Here is a 7,542-nt window from a genome sequence, read left to right on the forward strand (position 1 = left end):
ACAATAAAAATGCGTCACATCTGTTTTGTTTTTGTCCAGCGCATATTAGGTTCCAGTTCACTATTTTAGTGGCCTGCTTTTTCAAAGATTTTGATCAACTCCAAGATTTCCTACTAATTAGAATTTTAAGCTCAACCAATGGATCAGGGTGGTATCTAAGTTTTTTCGGATACGGTAACAGAATGGGCTAATAGACCAAAGGGGATCGTTTTGGATTGCCAGTATAATCTAACATAAACTAATTTACACGCTTTCATTTTATTTACATAAGCCTTCTGCCATAAACAGAATTATTCTATATAAGATTTCATGCGTATGTACTCCAAATAAGTACCAAAATTAGAAGAAAATTTATTTATGAAAATTATTTAAATTTTTTTAATTAAAATTTAAATTGAAAACATTTGAAACTCAGTTAAGTATTTTCTTAACTTTTGCTCAAAACGGTTCGAATGGTTCAATTCGATTGGGTAAATGGAAACTGTGAACCGCATAAACGCTTGTCAATCTAATTGAAAAGGAGAAAATCATGTGAATTCCTGATTAAGTAACTTTTTTTATATTTTTGACTTGTTCATTAAAAGTTTTTCAAATGCTTTTGGCAAATATGTTACTTCAAACATTTTTAATAAAATTTTCAATTTTCTCCGCAAATTTTCCATTTTATTTGCTGTTGTAAGTTGAAGTCTTTAAATGTTAAAACTTTGACATGTTTGAAAGATTATAAAACGGTGGGTGGAGGAAGGTATGGAGGTATGGAGGTATAGAGGGGAAAGGAAATACGTTAAGCACAATACAAGAAGAATACACAAAATTACAAAAGAAATAGAGGAAACGGAAAAAAGAACTTAACTTACATCATTACATTGGCATCGTTAACAAAGTCGTTACGTACGCAATATCCTGCAGACAGGATGATTTACTTAAATTGTTGTTTCACTGAAGTTGAGCTCAGTATGAGTGAAGTAAAGTGCAAATGCAATTTAAGTGAGGGAAAAAAGTCAAATGATTGCGCTAGCAAAGCAGTAAGAAAAAATTAAAACTAAATTGCATATGCAAGGATAATTTTTTCCATACCATACAAACCATACCATGTGCAAGGGTAAATGCACTACAGAACAAATCTAAGCAAAAGGATGGAAAGCAATATAAGCAATGGACAAACCGAAGCATGTTTTTTGCACTCAAAAAGATTTGGAAATTTCGTTTTGGCAGACATATACGAAGTTTGCATAAGTAGCATCCTTTTTTGCGTGCACAAACTGCAGTATTTGCTGTTAATTTTTTCTCACTTGACATTTTAAACTACTTTGTGAAGATTGCTTTTGTCAATTAAGTACGTCGTACTTTACAACCAAACAAAGTAAGCCAATTGCAAATAGTGCCTTGCCTAACGTAGCTCTCAATTTGTGTTCACATAGATCGACTGTAAAATGTCGCCATTTTGTTTGGAAACCACACAGCACTTTTACACACAGCACTTTTACACACAGCACTTTTATTGTCCTTATGTCATATACTTGACACAATTGTGTCCTTCAGCCCCGCAAATGTGTTAATAAAAAATTGATTCAATAAAAAGTATTTCCGCAAAATACAAAACGCAAAATGGCGGCAAATTATAGTAAAGAAATAGACACTTCTACCATTTGTTGTGGCTCTGAGACACATAGTCCCAGATCCTGTATTAAAATCCTTAGGCGTTTGTGCGCTTTTCACAGCACATTTTTTACCGTTCATCCTGCCTTCATCGATGTCATTTGGCCGCCTGTAGCCTGTCTCAACTGTTATTTGCATGCGAAACAAATCCTTTCTAAATATCAAATCCGAACACAATAGTCAAGCAGCAAATCTTGTCCTTTAAGTAAAATGTATGTGATTTGTTTTCCTCCACTTTCAAACTGTTATTATGCCGTTGTCCTTTTGTGGTCGTCACAGCACCAAAGCGCCAAATGTCGAGCATCAGGGGATTTGAAGTGGAACTATTTTTTATTTGTTTGCTCGTATTGAGTTACGACTACATTTTATTGTATATTGTGGCCACCAACGGAGTTTGTTCCTACATCCTTGCTTATTTCTATTTCAATTTTTTATATTTATATTTATATTTCTTTTGTTGTGGTTACTTTTTTTTTTGCACCGTCCCGGCTGTCCTTTTTTATGTTCATTCTAATTTTCTATTTATTTTTTATTTTATGTGTTTATTTATTTCTTTTGTACATTTTTAAAATTTCCTTTATTTAAACATTTATCTCGACTCCCAGAATTTTATATATCAGTGCCATTTTGTCTAAAGCTAGTTTCACTTGGGAAAGAGCATAGCAAGGATGCACGCGTCGAACTTACCGCAGCAAGGATATAGGATTCTTGTTTGCAGTTACGTACGCATATGCATTAGGAAAACGGATAATAAAGTTGTTTTGGAAAATTTGTTATGGGCGTTGTAGGAATCAGTTTTGCTCACAAGATTTTAGAAGTTCTTATTTAATATTGACAGCACCACAAAGAGGGCGCCACAAAGTCTTCAAATATTCTTTAAAATAAATAACCACAAACTGTGCATATTTGTAGATAAGAAAACTTAAACTTAAAATTCTTGACTTTTTAATATATAAACTAAATCAGATAAAAACCATTCTGATACACAATTTTCTTAGTAAACAATGTGCCACAATCACAATAAATGGGAAGTTGCAAAAAACTTTTCTAAAATGTTTCAAATGTCGTTAGAAAATAAATAAATAAATCTGAAAGAGGATTTTTTTGACCTCTAATTGACTAATTATCAGTTCAATAAAAATTGTACAATAGAAAGTAACATATACCATTAGTCTACAATAAGAATAGACAACCACAATAGATTAGCTCGAAAAGCATTAGGTGAAGACTTAAATGAAACTAATGAAATGGATTCTAGATTTTTGATTGATGTTCTCCACAATAGAACGTAACATATCAGATTAGTCTATAATAACAATAGACTACAAAAATGGATTAATTAAAAGCGCAACGAATGAGGAATGAAGGAATAATATCGTCTTTAATAAGTAAGATGGAATAGGCTAATGAAATGAGTCTTAGATTTTTGGTTAAGCTTTTCCGTAATATAATATAATATATCCCATTAGTCTATTATTACAATAGACTACGAAATGTATTAACATAGAGCACCATTAGTGAAGAATGAAGGAATAATTCCTATAAATTTTTAATAAGTAAGGTGGGATAGGGAAATGTATAGAGTTCTAGATTTTTAATTAAGGTTATCTGAGTTAGAACGTAATATATCCGATTACTCTATAATAACAATAGACCACAAAAACGGTTTAACATAGAAACCAACATATATAGAATAAAGCAATAATTCCTATATTCCTTTAACAAATAAGGTACAATAGAGCAATTAAATGGATCTATTTTGAAAAGAGTCTACAATTCAATTCAACTAATTAGAGCTGTTCATAAAGCTAATAGTGTCTCATGATTTCAAATTGCAGATCTCAATCCTCTCAAGATAAATCGAATAAATGTACTCGACTCCTAACAATCGAGTATCTTTATGAAGTCAATACAGGTTTCCTAGCAATCACAGACGATAAGCGATTAAGGTGGATGGAATTTTCACTTTGGTTTTCATAGAATCTGAAGATATCGGTATCTTTTAGTTCTATAATTGAAAGGCGGTTGTAAACAGGAATATATTTGGTTAGTAAACCAATGTTTAAAATAAATAGAGTTCTATGTGGATTGAGTAAACTGTCATTATTATGAACTATTACTTTTATTGATTATAGCTTTTTGGACTAGCTAAGGTTTTTAGAGTGAACCCACTTTATATATGTCATGTATGTGTCTTAGTACTGAATTAATCTGACAGAAAGATATTCCATAAAAAGATTCGGGCCCTATAAAGAGTGTTACTGCACTCTTCTTTGTAAGTCTTTCAGCTGTGTTGTAACTGACGAATCTTCTTTGATCAAAAAATCGCTTATCAAATGTTTTTGTATTTAAGGAATATAGTGATTTCAGCATTATAGTGATATTGTGCTACGAACTGGTTAAGTACTTTTTGTAGTAGTTAGAGTATAAAAAAAATATAATTCATATATTAAGCTAATTAAATCACACATTGATATTATCTGCATTACAACGTGAGCTTACTTAAAAAAAATTGATCAGCTTTGATGAAATGAAAAAAAATCGAAGTCAAAGTTCCAGTCAACTGCACTGAAACATAAGAACAGAAAACAATAAAAAAGAAGTACCAGCTAGCTGCACTAGAAAACTATAAAAAAATTAGATAAAATCACAAAATGCTGGCTAATAGCACTAAAAAGCGTAAAATGAAAAAATTAAAGAATTGCACTAAAAATTTCTATAGAAAGTCTCTGGATAAAAATTTCAATATGAAAAAAAATTTTTTTTTGTATATAAAAATTTTATTACATTAATGAAAGGATGACTATACTATGATGACTATAGTATGTATTTGACTGTCAATGAGCTTTTCGAATGTTTGCAGCTGTATGGACTCGTATAAATGCAGCAATACCCAAGCCTGCACAGAGCAATGTAACTTGTGTCCGACAAATGCAAATTTCTTTTTACAATTCTGATCATATCCTTTGAACATTCGCTACTGGACTTTGACAAATATGGGAATACAAATGTTAAAAAATTATAGTAAAAAAAAAGGAGAATCAGAAAAAAAAGAGAACAAATTTTAAAAATTGTTGCAAATAGTTTAGCAAAAAATGATATAAAATTTAATCGAAAGTTTTGCAAGGATTTCTTCTGATTTTTTGACATTTGTGTGTCCTTTTGCCGTCATTTTTAGCTGAAAATATACAATTTTATGCTATTCCAGTTGGATTTTCAACTTTTACTTTGGAGATTTTTGCTTCTTCTCAAATTGTATGCAATTTTTATTGTTGTTGGTGTGTTGGTCTTTGTTCCTCTTAAAAGTTGAGCTGTGTTTTTTTTTTATTTATTTTTATTTAAACTTTTCTATCTTCACTTTTTTGTGATTTCTTTCAATATCTTTAATAAATGGATTTTTTTCTTATAAAACGTTTGCTGAAAATTTCACTTTTCCGTTTCCTATTCAGTTTTAGTTCAGTTTTTTTTCCTTCTTCCCTTACTTATCCTTGGTCTGTATATTTTTCGTCCATATTTTTTTTTATTATCGCACTGTTGATATTTCCTTAAAAGTTATTTCGTGTTTTTAATTTCTTTTTTTTTTTTGCACATAAATTTAATATTTTTATATTGTATTTTGTTGTTAAAAGTTATCAAAATAGTTTAAAAAATAGTTTCCAACTTAAAATAAAATTTTTAATAAAATTGTGTCACTTTTACGGAATGCGTAGAAGATTAGGACAAAAGCATAAAATTTCTTCAAAAATGTGGCTTAATTTAAGCTTACATTAAAATTAGGTTGTAGATTTTAGTAGGTTTACTAAGAAGGTCTGCATGATGGAAGATGATATCGTATTATATAGGCGAAAGGAAGGGAAGATTCTTCTATTAATAGTCTTTTTAGTAAAATATAATATCCTCTTACAGCTTCATTTAAGCTTGCATTAAATTTAGATTTTAGATTTCAATTGATTTACTAAGAAGGTCTGTATGATGGAAGATGATATCGTATTATAGAGACGAAAGGATGGAAGATTCTTTTATTATTATATTGTTTGGTAAAAGATAATATCCTCCTAAAGCTTAATTTAAGTTTGCATTAAATTTAGTTTTTAGATTTCAATTGATTTACTAAGAAGGTGTGTATGACGGAAGATGATATCGTATTATAAAGATGAAAGAAAGGAAAGCTTCTTCTATTAACAGTCTTTTTGCTAGAGGACAATATTCTGTCAAGGCTTAATTTGAGTTTGCATTAAAATTAGTTTTAAGATTTCAGTAGGTTTACTAAGAAGGTCTGTATGATAGAAAATGATATCGTCTTATACAGAAAAAAGGAAAGGATGATGCTTCTTTTAATGGTAATTTTGCTAGACATTATGAAAGGAAACTATGAAAGGAAAAGATAATTCGTCTATTAATAGTCCTTTTGCTAGATGGTAATATCGTCTTATACAGATGAATAGAAGAATAATGGTTCTACTAATAGTCTTTTTGCTAGAAGATTATATCGTCTTAAACAGATAAAAGGAAAGGATGATACTTTTATTAATAGTCTCTTTGCTAGAAGATGATATCATCTTATACAGATGAAGAAACTAAATGATTTTTTTATTAATAATTTTTCTGCAGTTGTCAAACTCTTCAACGAGGTATATTTTGTTCTCATTGAAAAGATTAAAAGTCACATAAGATTATTAGTAGCAAAAAATATTTATTATTTTTACAGACTGGAACTTACAGTGTATCGCTCTATTGAGAACCTTAATCTTCGTTATGTCTTATTTTAAGAAAATATATATCTCTTCATACTGTAGTTGAAACCAAAGTTGAAAATCTCATCAAATAGTGTTAATCAACTACCATCGTATTTTTCAAATTCAGGTCCATGTAATTTTTTTTATTCCTGAAACCAAATTAATCTTTTGATATAAAAAGTTCTAAATCGACAAAGACCATAAAACAAATATTGTTGAAGGAAGGAAGACCATACCGGGATATATATAATAATATAATATATATGTAGCCGTCGAAATTCTCATTCATCACAGCACGCATGATTTCAATTCGAATATATTGACAGTACAAAATTTGGAAAATTTTAGTAAGAAAATTGTTTTCCCAGAAGAAGTTTCTAGTTTCCTGATTAAGGAAATAAACAGAACACAATAAATAATTTTAAAATTTAAATATAGCCTCTGTGTTTTTACTTCCGTTCAAGTACAGAAACCACGCTATATATTGATGACCCCGACGTGATTTAAACACGCAGCATACGAACGTGCTGGTGACACATTCCGACGATGAATCTCGTTCCAGGTTATTACAACAAATTTTTATGCGATTTAAGCAACATAACTTACACCCACTTTGATACGGCACGGTCGCCAACGAGGCATGAGACCAGCCTACAGATCAAAGTTATTTTCTCAAGCTGACGACTTCATCAAATCTCTTCAACGCTCTCCACTCTCAACCACTTTGACACGGCGCGGCCGCCAACGAAGCATACGGCCAGCCTGTACGTCAAAGTTTTTCAAATCCTGCATTGCTTTCCAAAAAAGCAAAGATCACCGCCACAACAAAGCACCTATGCAGCAGTATCTAGCTGCTTCGTCTCGCTTCGACCTCGTCAACATGGACATTGTCGGACCACTGTCATGTCAGATTTGACAATGATCGATCGTTTTCTCCATTGCAGTATATTTCTGCCGAAAACGTAACCTTCGCATTATATTCCACCTGGATTGCAAGATTTGGCATGAGATTACGCATAACCACAGATCAGGGACGACAATTTGAGTGCTATTTTTTCAAGGAATTGTCTAAACTCTTCGGAATTCAGCACTAATGTACCACAGCTTATCACCCTGCTTCTAACGGCATTATTGAAAGGTTTCACAG

The 7,542-nt window shown here is 31.0% G+C and overlaps 1 protein-coding gene across 1 annotated transcript in view; it reads left to right on the plus strand.

The window, feature by feature from the left end:
• The window catches only part of LOC119666871 (putative ATP-dependent RNA helicase SoYb), a 24,053-nt gene that overhangs the window by 2,318 nt on the left and 14,193 nt on the right, over positions 1-7,542 (plus strand). The gene's annotated exons all lie outside the window — the stretch shown is intronic.

This window comes from Teleopsis dalmanni, chromosome 1, assembly GCF_002237135.1.
Source record: "Teleopsis dalmanni isolate 2A chromosome 1, ASM223713v2, whole genome shotgun sequence".
Taxonomy (NCBI): Eukaryota; Metazoa; Arthropoda; class Insecta; order Diptera; family Diopsidae; genus Teleopsis; species Teleopsis dalmanni.